At 40.4% G+C, this 18,145-nt stretch overlaps 1 long non-coding RNA gene across 1 annotated transcript; it reads left to right on the forward strand.

The window, feature by feature from the left end:
• The first annotated feature begins 9,354 nt into the window (after positions 1 to 9,354).
• LOC110368792 lies at positions 9,355 to 10,721 on the forward strand. Its single transcript, XR_002428410.2, has 3 exons — positions 9,355 to 9,418; positions 9,605 to 9,715; positions 10,448 to 10,721. It is a non-coding gene; the product is annotated as an uncharacterized LOC110368792 (long non-coding RNA).
• Positions 10,722 to 18,145: the final 7,424 nt, after the last annotated feature.

Here is an 18,145-nt window from a genome sequence, read left to right on the forward strand (position 1 = left end):
CCACTCTGGAGCCAGGGCTGGAGGTGAGGCGCGTTGGCGAGCGTCTGGTGGCCGGGCTTATGCCCATGGAGCCCGGCCGGGCTCAGCCCGAAGAGGTGACATGGGTCCCCCTTCTGATGGGCTCACCACCTGTTGGAGGGGCCAAAGAGGTCGGGTGCATTGTGCAACGGGTAGCAGTAGAGGGCGGGGACCTTGGCGTTCTGATCCTCGGCTGCAGAAGCTGGCTCTTGGGACGTGGAATGTCACCTCTCTGGTGGGGAAGGAGCCTGAGCTTGTGCGCGAGGTTGAGAGGTTCCGACTAGAGATAGTCGGACTCACCTCGACGCACCGCTCTGGCTCTGGAACCAGTCTCCTTGAGAGGGGCTGGACATTCTTCCACTCTGGAGTTGCCCCTGGTGAGAGGCGCTGAGCTGGGGCTGGCATACTTGTTGCCCCCATCTCGGTGCCTGGACGTTGGGGTTTTCCCCGGTGAACGAGAGGGTGGCCTCCCTCCGCATCCGTGTGGGGGGACGGGTTCTGACTGTCCACCACTACCTGGTGGTGAGTTGGCTCCGTTGGCGGGGGAGGAAGCCGGTCCGACCGGGCAGGCCCAAACGTACTGTGAGGGTTTGCTGGGAATGTCTGGCAGAGTCCCCTGTGAGGCAGAGCTTTAACTCCCACCTCCGGGAGAACTTTAAACACGTCCCGAGGAAGGCGGGGGACCTTGAGTCTGAATGGACCATGTTCGGCACATCTATTGTTGAGGCGGCTAGTCAGAGCTGTGGCCGCAAGGTTGTCGTTGCATGTCGCGGCGGCAACAGAGTTGGACTCCGCCAGGGTTGCCCTTTGTCACCGATTCTGTTCATAACTTTTATGGACAGAATTTCTAGGCGCAGCCAAGGTGTTTAGGGGATCCGTTTTGGTGGCCTTAGGATTGCGTCTCTGCTATTCGCGGATGACGTGGTCCTATTGGCTTCATCAGGACATGATCTACAGCTCCCACTGGAGCGGTTCGCAGCCGAGTGCGAAGCGGCCGAGATGAAAATCAGTGCCTCCAAATCCGAGACCATGGTCTTGAACCGGAAAAGGGTAGAGTGCCTTTTCCGGGTTGGGGAGGATGTCCTGCCCCTAGTGGAGGAGTTCAAGTATCTTGGGGTCTTGTTCACGAATGAGGGGAGGATGGAGCGGGAGATCGACAGGCGGATTGGTGCAGCGTCTGCTGTGAAGCGGGCACTGTACCGATCCGTTGTGGTGAAGAGAGAGCTGAGCCAAAAGGCGAAGCTCTCGATTTACCGGTCGATCTACGTTCCTACCCTCATCTATGGTCACGAGCTTTGGGTCGTGACCGAAAGAACGAGATCCCGGATACAAGCGGCCGAAATGAGTTTTCTCCGTAGTGTGTCTGGGCTCTCCCTTAGAGATAGGGTAAGGTGCTCAGTCATCCGGGGAGGACTCAGAGTAGAGCCGCTGCTCCTCCACGTTGAGAGGAGCCAGTTGAGGTGGCTCGGGCATCTGGTCAGGATGCCTCCTGGACACATCCCTGGTGAGGTGTTCCGGGCACGTCCCACCGGGAGGAGGCCCAGGGGAAGACCCAGGACACGCTGGAGGGACTATGTCTCCCGGCTGGCCTGGGAAAGCCTTGGGGTTCCTCCTGAGGAGCTGGCCCAAGTGGCCGGGGAGAGAGACGTCTGGGCCTCCCTACTGAAGCTGCTACCCCCGCGACCCGACCCCGGATAAGCGGAAGAAGACGGACGGACAGACAAAAGAAGCTAACGCCTCAAATATGCTGTGCTGCACATGTTAGTCATGCACCGTATGTGCATAGCGCTTATTTTCTCTTAGTGGTTAGCGGCTAGCATTAGCCTCCTCAAATTTTATCATCAGTTTAAGGGTAGTGAAGGTAATATTTTTGTTTGAGGAATATGAGGTTGCGAAGCTAAATCTTTGGTTAGCTTCACAAACTGTTAATTGCAGTGGTCAGCTGTGTCCACCACAGAAGTTAACACGCTGCCTTTATCAGGGCAGCTCACTGGAGAGGTTTGTGCTGTTAAAACACCCAGGACAATTATGAGACAGTAAGGGTGTGTTTTTGCTGTGTCTGTTATGAGGTCCACTAGCTCTCTATGCGCCTCAGATGTGCAAGAGGAGCAGGGAATGTAGGCTCCTACCAGAATAAACAAGGAGAACTCCCTCTGTGAATAAAAGGGTTCACTGTGGATAACGAGTGACTCTGAGTGCTGCATGATTTCTGCAGTGGTGTAACATCTGAGCACCAGTCGTTGATATAGAAGCAGATCTCACCTCCTTTGTTTTGCAATGAGAGTTAAACTCTGCGGTCCACACAGAACACCTGGAACTGCGTCAGTGGTAGAGCGTTCTGGGATGTGCTCGTCCATCTACGTCTCATTGAAGCAGAGAGCAGCAGATCGGCAAAAGTGTACGTTTTTTTTTTTTTTTTTTTTGTGCAGAGAAGGAGCAGTTCCTCCGTTTTGTTCTCCAGGGAGCGAACATTTTCCAGATGGATGGATGGAAGCAGAGCGAGTACTCCCTGCCGGCTGAGTTTAATTAATTTCCCAGCCTCTCTACCTTGCCTGCATCTTCAGAAGGTCCCACAGAATATCTCAAAGATGCTCTCTGGTTGAATAAAAGACAGAGTGGAGTAGCTTGTAGGTCCTGAACGTATTGAAAGTATTCTAATGGTGTCCTGAAGGCTCCAAAATGACAATCTTACTTCCAATCAAAAGAAACATGTTGGTAGAATTAAAAGATTACTTTAGACCTAAATCAGCCAGTATATCAATTTTGGGCTTAATTTGTTTTTCAAAAGGACATGGAAATTTTTTTGTAGTATCAATGGGCATGATCATGTACTCAAGTTTTAGGTTATTCCATTTCTACACACCTGTTTGAGTCTCTAAAACCTCCTGGGGAAAAAAAAACAACAAAAAAAAAACTATTGTGTAACCTGATCCAGACATTCGGAAAGCTCATCCCTGGACAAAGTTACTGTATGTAAGACCATGCAGCTTGTTAGTTTTTTATTCAAAGCAAACAGCATGAAAAGAAATCACTAAATATTCTGTAGACAGTGGGCTGGGAAATGTCTATGTTAGGGAAGCCTGGCCAGTTGTGGCACAGAAAAGCAGCATCAAGAAATAAAAAAAAAAACATAATGCCTGCTATTGGAGTGGAATTGTTGTGGAAGCTGTAAACTGTCCTCACAAAGTCCTTTGATTTCTTTTTTCCCCTCACAAAGGATACAGAACCCTGGCACCAGGCTTGTTTGCAGCGCTAAGCAGGGTTTTAGCGGTGGACCCACTTCCATTTAGGCCCACCAGCCATTACAACTCTTTCCCATTATCTTGACCATTTTTTGACTTCTACAGCAACTCGATTTATACTTTATTACTGTAGATATGGGAAAGTCTTAGCTGTGCTTTATCCATGTATCCTTTACAGAAAAAAATAGTGCAACATGGATTTACTCCTTTGCTCCTCAGCAGTCGAGTGAAAGGAAAAAATGTCTTGCTTTAAATCGGGGTTAGCCAGCACCAGTCCTCTAGACCCAGTGCCCTGCATGCTTCCACTGAATACTCAGTTAATACCTTGAGAAAACATAACACAAAATCCTTGCTAAAACTTTATCATGGACTTTGAAATTTTTTTGAGCATATATCATTTTTGTTGTAATGGAAGCCAGAAATCAGCGTGTCAGACATTTTGTCATAAACAAAAAAATCCAACGTGATGACAGGACACATTTTGTTGACCTTAAGCAGTCCTTGTGATGCAGACGCTATGAGTCATCTAAAATTGGAAAATAAACTAGATCATTGTTTTTCTGTTGGTTGCGCAGCTGGAGAGACAAAAGTGGTTTTCTTTTATTTGAGTGTGAACTCAGAAGTGAAGACAGAGTTGAACAAATAAAAAGCTGCTTCTAATGAAGAACATCTTGAACAGCAGAATTACTTTTTCAGTGGTTCATACACTGACCTAAAAAGTGCCTAAAAGTATTCCTACCCCTTTTTTTTAAAACTATGGCCTCACTTACCAACTTGTATTTAATGCAATTTTTAGTAACCTACCAAGCAGATTGGAGGGAAATAGGATACATTTCAGAAATATTCACAAATAATAATCAGTACAGTGTGTCTTATACTTGTGATCCGTTATCTGAACTCTAATATCCCTAAATAAAATTAACATTTTGAGCTTTTTGCTTCTGATTATAACGTTGTTTTTATCTAAATTACTTTGCTAACAGTAGATTAAAATCAAAGGACATCATAAAACCTTGTCTACTGCATTGACTTTTTGAGACTGATTTCAGTCCCTGTGTTTTTATAGTTATCATCTCATGAGCGCACCAATTTTATACACATCAGTACTGCTTTGACAGCTCTTTAATATAAGTTATACTATAAATGCTCCAACTGTATCCCTTTACATTTAAATTAATTCATATATTTTGTATAATACTATAAAAGTGTTTACCCAACCCCAACATTGCTGTTTATTGGACATTTTACCGTTTTGTTTTGTGAACTTTTTGTTCTCCTGTCCAGAAATAATTTCTCCCAAGAAAGACCAATAACTATGACTATGTCCTGAATCTAGCTCACAATTTCTATTGGCCAAGACTATCCAGTTAATGAGGATGTTATAAGACATGAACATAAAACCGTACTCGGTTTTATTCTCGGGCTGCACGGAGGCACACTTGTTGAAACTGCGTACAACTAAAATGTCCTGGGTTAAACTCCTGGCCTGGGAGTTTTCTGCATTTCATTTGCATGTTCTCCCTGGATACGCAAGGGCTTTCTCCAGATAGATAATTGACATGATGCCAACTGTAAGATCACTGCGCCCACATGAAAGTGTATCCCAGGCAGATCTAACCTCTATTTGCAACATTTACAGCTTTTTTTTAGCTGTGATTTTGTGTCTCTGCCACTGACTGCTCACATCCCTCCCTGCTCCCTGTGCTGTTCTAGCAATTATCTCCTGATGTCCTGCACCTGTGACTGCTCTGATTGGCCTGTCCTGCACAGGTGTGGCGACCTGTGCTAGTTGCCTGACTCTGCCTCTCTGCCAAGCCCTCCTGCACTTCTTCCTCTCTGGATCAAGATCTGTTTGTACAAAGTCCGTTTGATTCCCCTGCTTAATTCTGGACTCTCGTGTATGACCCTGGGCTGAGATCGACTAATTCACAGATCAGATCATTTGTTCATTGGCAGGTTGTGTTGGATTGGTTGTCGGTAGGATTTGGACTTGGAGCGGCGCGGGAAAAACAAAACATAGAGATTTATCGGATTTTGGAAAAGGCAGATTTTGGCATAAACTAGTATGTGCATAGTTCGGGTGGAAATAGAGGTAGAAAATGAGGAAGGTATGGATTTTGAAGGGTGGACGCCAGTGGGGAGAGGAAGAGGGAGAGGACGTGGAAGAAATAAAACAGATGAAGGAAAGGGAATTCAAGCCATTAAACGAGAACTGGAAGGAAGTAGTTCAGACGAAGAAAGCATAGTTAGGAGGAAAGTTGTGAGGGAAGAATTTAAAAATATCAAAAATTAAGAATGAGCAAGAACAGAATAACATCAGCCCCATTGTGGTGTCAAGAGAAATAAAAAAGAAAATTGGAGATGTTGAAATGGTAAAGATTTTGAGAGATGGAAACCTATTCGTAGTTTGTAAAAATTAAGAACAAATAAATAAGGCTTTAAATGTGGATAATATCTGTAAAAAAAAACAAAAAAACTGACAAATCATGGGAGAAAATAAAAAGATAAGTTATATATGGGATCCCTATAGATGAAGATCTTGATAAACTTAAGAGAAGTATTGTGGGTGCAAAAGTGAATAACTTGAAGAGATTGTCAAAAACGATAAATGGAGGAAGAGTAAGAAGTTTATCAATCCTCATTGAATATGAAGAAAAAGAGTTGCTACAAAACATTAAAATAGGTTATGTCAGTTTTCAGGTCAGACCTTATATCCCTCCACCACTTTGTTGTTTCAAATGTCAAAGGTACAGACACATAGCAGCAGTTTGTAAAGGAAAGCAGAGATGTCCAAAATGTGGGGAAGATCATAAGTTCGAAGAATGTAAAGTACAAGAAAAATGTTGTAACTGTGGAGGGCAACATAGATTTACGTACTGAGGATGTGAAGTAAGAAAGAAGGCAAAAGAAATCATACAGATTAAAATGACTAAAAACATAAGCTATGCAGAAGCACTTAAGCCTGCTCGCTCGCAGGCCATGTAAACAGGATTAGATGGCGGCTTTATAAGGGGAGGAGATAGGGAAGTCTGTCGTAGCCATGTCTTATCCATTTTTACGACAGCAACCTGTTGCGGAAGGTGCAAGAATAATTCGCAGAGCCTTTCAAATTAATTGCGTATTGCGAGACAGACAGGAGGGTGTTATTTACATAATTTGTTGGTACCACACTAAGTGTTCAACACGGAGGAGTCTGGCTTTGACAACTGCGCAGACTGTGTGCATTGCCCTCAAATTCTTTGCGAGTGGCACTTTCCTTTACACTATTGGCGATGCAGAGAACTTAGTGAAACGTGCTGTCTGCGGGTCCATTCACAAAATGTACCTGGCACTGAAGCAGTTTTTAGGGGTTTTTGTGGTATTTCCAAGCCACTTAAGACCCCAGGTTGTAAAGCAGATTTTTTTTGGTATTGCAGGTACATTTATAATTGTTAATGAGATGCAATCATGACCATGCCAAAAGTATGACCTACAGTATGTGTCCTTCAGGCTTCCCTAAGGTGATTGGTGCCATACACTGCACACACATCCCCATCAAGGCCCCACCGGGCCCAAATGAAGGGGATTTTGTAAACCGAAAGGTGGTTCACAGTGTAAATGTACAGGTAAGTTACTGTACAATTTGTAATTTTCCAGATTAGCAATATATATTTTTTTTAAAAAAGGAATGGAATCAAAAATGATGCAGTTGACTGACTAAAATATTTTAGATGGTGTGTGGCTCTATGCATCTTATCACAAATGTGGAGGCAAAATGGCCAGGATCAGTGCATGACTCAAGGATTTTCCGAGAGTCACATTGATGTACATTATTTGAACGTGGTAAGGAAACAAATGTCAGGTTCACAGTATTAAACACACATATTCTGAGGCTTACAAAACTGTATTTTTCATTACAGGGGATTTTGACGGGATCCTGCTTGGAGAAAGGGGCTATGCCTGCAGGCAGTATTTTATGACGCCCTTCTTGAACCAAACCCTGGACCACAAACTCGTTATAATGCAGCTCTAGCCAGGACAAGGGCACGCATTGAGATGACCTTTGGACAACTGAAGCAAAGATTTCAGTGTCTGAAAAGTCTTGAGGGTTGCACCTGACGGGGCCTGTGACATTATTGTTGCATGTGCCATATTGCATAACATTGCCACCATCAGAAAGGAGAGGATCCCTGTGGTGGGGGTGCAGCCTGATGATGACGACCTCCAGCCAGTGCACTTGGACCAACCTAGTGGCAGAGCTGCCACAACACAGAATTGTGGAACACCATTTTTGAATGTTTAATAAAAGACAAGACAAATGTGCTTAGTTCCTGTTGTTTTATTTAAGCGATTATTCTTTATGAAGAACAGCCAGCAAGTCATCTTTTGCCTGCAATAAAAGATAGTTATGTAAAGTCAGCAATACTACTATGTGTCAAATGATGCATTTACACTTACTCTGAAGTTCCTTTTAAAGCAACTCAATCTGAAGTGCAATTTTTCTCTTTCTCGAGTTGTCAAGTTCAATTTCTCCTCTTAATTTGCGTTTTTTCAACTCCAAATACTCAATTTTTTTGTTGAAGATTCCTTTTATATAAGGGGACGGATGTAACCCTGTCAAATGGTTGAAATGACTGGACCAGCCATTTGGATTATACTTCATTTAGTTCAGCAACAAATAATGTTACAGTGTATTAAGAAAAATGAAAGCTCATTTAGCCTAGCAGTAATGAAGATGTTGCTGCTACTGGTCCCTGGCTTTGGGTCTGAGGAAGAGCTGCCCCCAGGGATGCCCTCCACAATGGCTCGGTGTTCATCTAACCCAGGGGCCAGCTCCTCTGCTGGGGTATAGTGTGGTGGTGCAGGACCTCCACCTGTTGTTTTTTTTTTTTTTTTTTTTTCAGCCTCTTTCTTGGTGGCTGGTAGAAACAGACAAATGCATAATTTAATGGTGGCTCATAAAAAGGAAGAAGTTGCTTTTTAAAATACAGTATAATTAAAGGCTACAATTTTGGAGAATATTGTATTTCACTTTTATTTGTTCCCAAGTTCTATTTGGTCCTGTGGAGGCTAAAAAAAACAAAGCAAATATGCAATTATAATGCAAAAAAAAAAAAACACTGTAGAAAGCAATAGAAACATCTACCAAGGACAGTATTTACGCATTAATTTGTCTGCTACTTTTTGCCAGCCCTCTCTCCTGGCTTTAGCAGACTTTTAGGTGTTCCCTGTCGTTTTAATTAACGACTCAAATTTGGTGTAACCTTCCATTAAAAGCTCTTGTTCTGCTTGGGAGAAAAACTGTGGGCGTTCTTTGGCCATGCTGAACAGCCAATAGCAGCGCTGCTGATCATTGTTTCTACTATCGATACATTTCCCCTTTTAAACAAACGCATGAACGCGCAGTTATCTCAGATAACTCAATCCAGCCATACTAATCATAAACAACAGGTGTGTTTGAAGAACCCAATTAGCCGGATCATGATTAGCTGGGTCTAATCACATCTTGGATGTCTCATTTGATCTCGGATGTTTTAAGCAACGTACGAAGAACGGACCCCTAATTACCAAAAGACTAACATTAGCCCATTCCCTTGTGCAGTGTTTAGCCCGTAGCACATTCTAAGGACATGCATTGCTATGAATCTCAGTATGTTGTGTATTCTGCTTTTGCATCATTATTTATTTATTTGTTTTTTAAGCCTACTGGAGTCATATCACCCACATGGTTTAATCTAAAACCTGCAAATTCAAAACTCTCCAGCCAAAATGTATGAAAAGGTAAACCACACATAAAATTGGCCTAATAAAGTCAACACTTAGAGAGAGCTACACAAAAGCTGTTTTCCCCCTTTGGCCCCAAATACCAGGCACGAAGATAAATAGGCTGTAGTGAAACATGTTGTGGTTTGATGGGCCCATTAAAGAACCAAGCCTATAATCTAAAACAGTGCTGATAAAAAAAAAATACTTTGTTATGCTGCAGGGGGAAAAAAAGTAGTACAACAGTAACCTTTAGACCCAACAGTCAGAGGCACAGCCATATAAGGATATCTGAGTCTGCAGTGATTAAAAGCACCTGGTTGTGTTTGTAGCAGACGTACGGGCAGGCCGACAGCTCTGCTCCGTGATAGAGAGACCTAAATTTTGGCTACACATGGATCTCATTTCTTAATGCTGTAAGAAATTCTACGGGGGGCTTTATTTTGGATGTAGGCAATTTTCATATGAAAGTTGAGAAATTAATCCGTTTATCATCTGAGGTTTTGTTTAAATTTGAAAATCTAGTCAGCTATTTTTATTTAAAAAAAAAAAGAACAGCACTAACTGATATGAAAAACTGTAATGCAAACTTTACTCATCAGCATTGCCAGATTGGCCATGTTTCCACCCAACTGGGTTTCTTTGAACACGTTGGACTGGAAAAAGTAGCTTTGGGCGGGTTGCTGACATCTGAGTCGCTTTCACAACATTAGGTGGGTTTTTAGAAAGCATTCATAAGAATATTCTATCCAAATAGTTATCATTGGGTGGCAGAAAAGATAAAACGTTGATATTTCAATAAGATGTGTCCTTGCACTCATAAGTAGTTCCGTTATTTTGAAATATAGAAAACCTTTGGAGCTTGAGATCATCAATCAGTGATGGTCGAGTGACTTTTAAATGATATTGGTCAGTGTTAATTGTAAACGCCCCCAGAGTGGTCAAGAGTTTATGCTATACCGAATCTCAAAAAGTTAGGACACTATGCTTCCAAATACCCAGTTACCCACTTTTACCCACTTTTTTTCTCTGGGTGTCTTGGTGATTTTACAAACCAGCCTTGAAAATGAGAAGTACCACTCTCTCTTTTTCTACCATATTTTCTGTTTAAGACACTCTTAGGCTCACTAAAAGTCCTCCTCAATACTCTTAACATTTTGTCACTGTAGGAGCTCTCTTAAGGCCCAAGATGCTTTGTGAATAACCTTTATCTTACCGAGATAAAATTCTGAGAAAAATCTCAGAATACAGGAAATTATAAGATTTTTCCTAAAATGACGTCACTAAGAGCTACTTTTGGTCATAGGAGACTTTTTGGATATGGGCGCCAAACTTTTGACCCGGTTGCAGTTTTCAGCCAGTCCTTCGTGGATTTACTGGTATGTTTTGGGCCAACGTGGTGTTGCAGAGTTTCTTTGCCCCAGCTTTAATTTCTCTTTCCTCAGTTACCCATTGGCAGAACTCGCGGTGAATCCTGAGATGATGAAATGGTCAAGTCCTGCTGCAGCAAAGCATCCCCACACCATAACACATCCATCTCTATGATTCACAGCTGATATTTTCCTCAAATGTTTTATTTGGTTTATGCAAAACATGTCCTCTGTTCTAGAGTCAAAGTTTATTAAAATGTATCTGTCTGAAGAAAGTTTTTTTCCTAGGAAAGCTAGGGAACACTGGAACTAAAAAGGAATGCTCATCAGGGGTAAACTAGTGAGAACGAATCAAGAGAAAACCAAGGAGACTTTGAAATGAATGCTTCTGAACATGACAGAAAATCAAAATAGCAAAAACCAAAACTGGAACACAGCAAAGACACAAAACCCCAAACTAAAAGATAAGTAAATGGACCATGGCAAATTTAAACTAAATACAGGAAATATCTAAAAACAAATGTACACAAGACCTCCTATCTCCACTTGTTTTATTTTCTAATAGACGTCGGAACATGTGGACAGGTCCATGAAGACAAGCAAAGAAAATATGTTTGAGTTTGAATAAATAAAAGAGTGCTCTTTTCCCCTATCAAACCATAGAAGTGGAGCTGAAATCACAATTCTCTTCCCCTTTTTACAGTGTAATACACAAACTGCAGACAGCCTACTTTACAAAGCCCCAGACCTCCTGACTCTGATGTAAAACATATCCATGTGTTAGACTGACCCAGTCCAAGTTGCAATAAATCCAATTGAAAATCCGTGACTGGACTTAAAAATATATGCTCATAGATGCTTTAAGTCCAGTATGACTGAGAATAATTAATAAAAATGTCAGTCTCTAGATATGCAAAGCTTGTAGCCAACAAACAAGAAAAAAACTACACTTCACAACTATACACTATTCTGTGTTGGTCCAAAAACAGATTAAATACAGGGAAATGTTTGATTGTAATGTGTCAAAATGTGAAAAAGTTTAACTGATGTGAACACTTTTGCAATCATCTTTTTGTTATATAATGGTCCTCTTAGCCCCTCGGCAGTGCCATTGTTATTTTAATTGCTTGTTTTAGTTTGTGTGTGTGTGTTTCACCACATCAATTATGGTTTTTATTTTCGACCATACGGTTTGAGATTTATGGGCTTAACACAGACCAGTTTTTTTTATGTTTTTCTTATAAATTAAACTTTTTTTTTTGTGCTTTTTTTTGTCTTTTTGCTTTGTATCTGCAAATCTTCCTCCTTTTGAATGTTGTGTTGCACAAAAAGAAAACAATTTTCCTCTATGTCAATTTGAAAGGTTAATGAGCCATCTTTAGAATTAGAAGGAGAAAGACACTGAAACGCGTGTCTGTGTTTAAACACCATAGTGAGCACTGGATTCCCAGAATAAGAAACAAACAGGATGACCAGAATCACAGTTTCACTTCAAAGTCCAAGGGTGTCTGGAGATTAGGTCATTTGTAAGGAGGACTCATAAAACCGCAGCACCCTGCAGTGTTACTGAAGCTGCTCTGCTGGCGTCCTTCATAACACAGCATTGTCTGGCTACATACGATGATTAATGACTGTAGCAGTATATCAGAAGGTCAGCCTTGAGCCAAATATTTTACGTTTCACATTATAGTGTAATCCATCATTTAGATATTATAAAAGTGCTGTAAAAATAGGTGTAAGTGGTCATTAAACTGAGCTTCAAATCTTGTCAAAACCGCCGTTTTTATTATCTGAGATCAAAGTGACGTGGCATTAACGTTAGGTACAAGGCCGTTACTAGATTTACAGATCGAGCAGAGAATACCTCTTCCCACATTGTTGATGACCATTCAGTCTGTCGTGTTCAAACTTTACTTGACAGATTCACTCAGTTTCTGTGAAGCCAACTATGTATCAACAACGAAAAATTGTTCCCACATTATGTTGTCAAAAGCATTGACGGCATCCACGTTCCAGTTATTTTATTTGAGTCAAATCTTCCCAGCATTCCCACTGCTAAAGCTCTCTGGGGAAAATAACAGCAAAGGGTGAGCTAATCCATTAACTCAGATGTTGTTACTGCAGTCATTATCATGTTGTTGTTTCAGGCTTATGGCCCTAGCGCTTCAAACAATGAGCTCTCTGGACGTTTACTCATAGCCGCATAGCAACGGAGTCAGCATCACATCCTCAGCAGGCTCGCCACTCCCCTTGTCCCACTGCAGAGCATTTTCATGACTTGGCAGAAAAACAGCAATCAAAGCTGGAAAACCAAACAGGCTCTCTTGAGTGTTCTGGTATCTTTAACAAACCCCAACTGGAGGTTCCCTTCCCAGACATAATCTTGGAAAGTATAAAAGGAAACCATCTGGTCTTGTAGTTTTGTAATGGAGCCAGCAACCTAACTAACTGCACCTTTGAGTAAAATGCATGTAGTGTAAGGTATTACAGATAGACCCTTTGTCCAAGAGATGAAGGTTGTAGCCACTTAGCTGCTGTTAAAGGACAGCTGATATCAGCTGTGTTTATAATTAGTTATTAGAAACAGAAAAATCTGCTGATGGTGTTTGCAAAAGTCAAAGACTGACAGAAGCTCCATAGATGTCTTACACAGTCATATTCAATAACTTATAATATTATTGAAAAGTTTGTTTATTTCACTAACTCAATTCATTCAGGGAAACACATTAACTAGATTAAGACAGACTGAAGTATTAAAGTCTTTACGTCTGTTAATTATGTATTTTATTCTACCTCCAGCTAATAAAAACACAGCATTTAAAATTAGGGCCGGTTGATAATTCAGTAACAATATATACCAATGAATAGACGTGTGGTGTGCTAGGAAAAAAGGGTCAATAAAAAGTTCAATAGATGAACAGTTTTCCAGACAATCACAAACAAAGACTCAGGAATGCTCCACCACCCTCATGGAGTTCAGAGAGCACGTGTTCTTTTTTTAAACTTACAGTTTTGGTAAAAAAAACTGGTTGAATAAAGGGTTGAGTTTGAATTCAGTGTTTGTTCTATATCTAAAAATAGGTCATAAAGCAACAGCATGAAATGGTCAGGGCTGCACTTAAAATATGTTTTGAATATGTTGAAAATTATCATTATCGATCAATGTGATTTCTATTTAATCAATATGCTTATTTTTCCTATATCGTCCAGCCCTACCTATTTGAGATTAGAATACTGCATCAGACCAATTAAAATTAGCTAAATTTTTAATGTATTTTAAAAAATCTAGGAGTTATATTTTGTATAATTCGCTTTCTGGCTCTCGATGAAGGCAGACGCTTTTTATTTCGCTCGCTCACTCCCTCCTATATCTTGATGTTGTCTATATGTTACTTTTTTTTGTGCTGAAGGTTTTTCCTGCATCCTCATACTGTCCCATAAGAATGCGACAAATGCACTTTTTTTCATCTCAACCATCCCAATGTATTATTTTCTGTATTCTGCAAAAGGCAGTGTCGTGAAAAAGCCAGCAAGGCCTCAGTGACCTGTCTACCCATGTTTCTCTTTCTCTTGATGGGTTGTACTGAAACATAATTTTCCCCATGGGGGACTAAGCAGTTCAATTCAATATTTTTCAAGTATGTTAAAGGTACTTTTAAATTGACAAACAAACCTCTTAGAAATGCATATTCTAATTTATTAAGTGCCCACCACAATGACCACTCAAAAAAGAAAGTAGTGATTGAAAGTCTCCAGCTAACATGAGTTTATATTTTAAAGCTATTGTTGGTAATCCTGTTCAAAAACACTTTTTGTTATATTGGGTAAGATCGTCCTTCCATCCTGAAAGTGGTTAATACATTATATATTCACAAAAAAAGGAGGTTAAAAAAATCACTCTCTATGGGAGCTGAGAAGAACAGGAAGGACTCAGTAGAAAGAAATAAGACCAGAGTGGATTTGGGAGATTTTTTACACGATCCCCCTGAAGAGTGGAAGACCAGGTAAGATGGTCTTGCGCGGTTATTCAAAAAGGGACTTGGCGAAACTTTGGGAAAAATCACCAAACCTAGCTTCAATGATTTATGAGAAAATTAATCCATGGAGGAGGAAGAAGTTAGGATACATGTTATGTTAGAGCAGAAGCTTTTTGACCTAATAAACCAGCACACAGTATTTAAAAGCCCTGTTAGGAGGGTCGTCAACCTCTAATTCATCACAGCACTAAATTAACCCCTGTGACAAAAATTGTGCTTCAAAAAACTTCATTTTGGCCACTTTTAGACATAGTTTATATTTCTGTTACAGCTCTGATCAGCAATGTTACTCAGGCACATTTTAGCATCTTTTATCCTCCAAACTGTAATACTAGATTGAGCTACTTTATATTAGAAAGCCATAATGCAGCAGTGAATGGAGGCAGCAAAAAGTCTTATTTTTTTGCCCACGTAATCAGTCCATGTTTTACTCATAAGGATTAAAATAAACTGAAGTTTTATGGCTATCAAATTGTTATTCTGAGAACACAGACTGTTACATCATTCAAACTGCCTAAGTGTGATTACAGGTAGTTTAGCACCAAGTTATTTTTCTCTAAAATGTCACTTCCAGCTGATGCTACATGTGTGGTGGTTGGAAGGGAAACCAAAGGACTGATGTATAATCTGTCGTTCATTTGCCATAGAGACTGAAAAACAAATTGCTGCTGCAGCTATTTATCGCGTGTAAAGATGCAGAAGGAAGGAGATAGGAAACGTGGACTGAGAACACACAGGTGACCTATGCGTGCATAGGGAAAATATGTAAACTCCAACCTGGGCTGGGATTCAAACCCTTTCTTGCTGCAGCAGTATCAACCAGTGTGCCAAATGTAGTAGTTTTCATTTAGATCAGAGATATCTACTCAAAGCTTTATTTAAAGCTTTTTAAAAAGGTGCCTTGGTTAAGCAATTTTTTACAGTTCTGAAAAGGGGAATCGTCTCTGTTTTTATCTCAAACAGCACGTTGACCCAAAGTTAGGTTTTTCTTTTTTTTTTGTGGGATAAATGTCTTCTATGCAGACCCTGTTCACTTTGAATGTAGAGGCACTAAAGGTCCATTTATCAGTCCCAGCTGCATCTCTTTTTCATTGACATTAATCTGACAAAAAGTTTAAAGTTTCACATGATCCCGGTAACCTTTACACTGTAATCACAAACAGATACTATGTCTGAGACTGTGTGCCAAGTACAGCGATCACACTAGTGGGTTTTACAGCACTAAACATCGTTTCCTGAGTAATAAAAGACATGTTCCATATGTTTTATGGAATTTTACACAGCTGGAATGCTGCTTAGATAGGGTGTTTAAAATATATTTATTCATAATGAAAGGTGGTTCCTCTGCTGGACCCTAACGGAGGGATCAGGGTGTAAACTAACATGAAATTTAACCTGATTTACAATAATATGTAAATGTAAAGCTGTACACTTGTTACAAGCCACATTTCATGGATGAATAAGTAATTGTATAATTATTAACTGTTTAAATGAAATATGTTTAAGCAGTACCATTTTAGAATTACAATGAATATGTGATTCCCTTTTGTAGTGAGGAAATGGTGTAAAAGCAAATACAGCTGAACTAACTTATTACATTTTGTGTTTTATCTTTTAATTGGCTTAACTTTAATCATTAAAATGTTTTTATGTGATTATTCTTCCACCTTTTTTTATTTCATTTCTGTTTCTTTGCTTTTTCTGAATTACCCTGTATGTGAAGAGTGCTACACAAATACATTTGTCTCACCTTGACTCTACTTATATCAAGTCATGGTAGTTGCTTTAATCTATTGTGCAATTCACCTTTTAAATGTATCGTGAACACAGCAATAGGAAAAATGTGATGTTAAAACAGGAATTTAAGGAAAAATAATGACCGTGTTTAAGAAAATCATCCCAAGTGTCTGAAAGAAGGCATGGTAATATATAAAATTTTCATATCTGAAATATAGATCCAAAGGACTTGGCAAGGTTCCTGTGACTGAAACAGTCCAGGTTTGCTGTCCAGAAAACAGGAAGCCAATGAGGTGTCCAACAGGTGTAAGCTGTGACGAAGGAAAGAAAATATCCAGGAAACAGTAACTTGATCAAAAACTCAGATAGGCAGGCAAGGAACACTGGACATCTACTCACTATGTGGCTTTCAATAATCTGATCAAGACCAACTGGAGAACTGCAGTATATAAAGGCAGGAGAACAGGTGAATGAGATGGCGCTGATCACAGGTTCAGCAGATAATCTTGATTGGTCAGCTCAGAAGCAATGTAAAATAATCTCAGGCCTTGTCTACACAGAGATTAACACTGTAAATGTTCATAAACAAATAAGGAAAAACTGTACTTCCACACAAGAGGACGCAACTGAAAAACCTGTAGTAGGTACACCACTCCCATAGGTGACGCTGTGACCCTGTCAAAGAAACATGCAAAAAAGACCGGGTATGTGCAAATAATCCATATGAAGTAAACACAGTACCAATGTGAAGGATGAGACACTACTAAAGGCCATTTCAAAGCCACAACACCGGACGGCACCATTTTTGTTGAGAAAAGCGAGAGGTGATGCCACAACCTCATCGTTTAAGAAAGGAGGATGCTTGCAGATGTACAAGGAAGAATGAGACCCAGTTTCAAGTTCCAAAACGCCCAGCTATGTGGGCGCACACCCCAAAAATGTGTGTATACACATTTACATTAAAAAAGTTTGTATTTCCTCAATTTAAAAAAATATGTATCTATATTTAGATTTAAAATGTTTTATGGTCTTTGTCACATTTGACCAGAACACCTTCCAAATGTTTGCTGTTTTCTTTGTTAGTTCGTTTTGCTTTTTGTTGTTTTTTTGGCATGTAACAAACTCCATATATGATTTATTCTAGCTTTTTTTCAGCAGGGCCATTTTTCTTCAGCTCTTCCATATGGCAGCGGATATGTGGAGCTCAGCACTCATAGTGTAATGTGGACAGAGTCTCCAATCGGTCTGTGGATCTCTGCAGCTCCTCTTGGCTGTTTCTTTGATTAATACTCTTCTTGACTAGCTTGACTGTTTGGGAGGATGGCCATGTCTTGGTAGGTTTGCAGCTGTGTCACACAGTTTCCATTCTCAGATGATAGATTAAACAGTACTCTGTGAGACAGTCAATGTTTAGAATATTGCTTCATAATATCTATGGGAGGGAATAGATTTTGGACATAGCCTCCCTCTCCCTTTTAATTTAACGTATTTCAGTGAAAGACTTTAAGATCTTATTCTAGGAAAGGTTCTGTTTTAATATGGCAGTTGTTCATCAAGCTCCATTTCTCCCTTTTAGACTGAGGGTATGGCAGTGGCAACAGTTTACCACAAAAGAGCATATCAAACACATTGAGTTCTCCTGACTCAGCAAGCTGATTCGGTGCTGTATCAGCTGTTGAAGGAGGGAGTCTAATAGCAAATGCACACAGTGACATAGATAGCAATGTATGAAGTTGCTGGGAAGTCCATGTGGGGAAAGTTGACTATTTATCCTTGTCTGTGTAGTTGTCAAATGTTGATTAATGTTGTTATTGTAAGCTAGCAGCTAAGCTAACTTTTTTTAAAGATGGCGTTGGTAACAAGATCAGATCTCTCAAATTATATCGGGGACACTTCCAGCTCGTAAATGAAAACATTTTGTCTACAAATAAACTGGAGACATTTTATCACTCATGAAACGCTGAAATCTGGGATATTTTCGGGGACAGCTTTAGCCAGG

The sequence above is a fragment of the Fundulus heteroclitus genome, chromosome 11, assembly GCF_011125445.2.
Source record: "Fundulus heteroclitus isolate FHET01 chromosome 11, MU-UCD_Fhet_4.1, whole genome shotgun sequence".
In the NCBI taxonomy this organism is placed as follows: Eukaryota; Metazoa; Chordata; class Actinopteri; order Cyprinodontiformes; family Fundulidae; genus Fundulus; species Fundulus heteroclitus.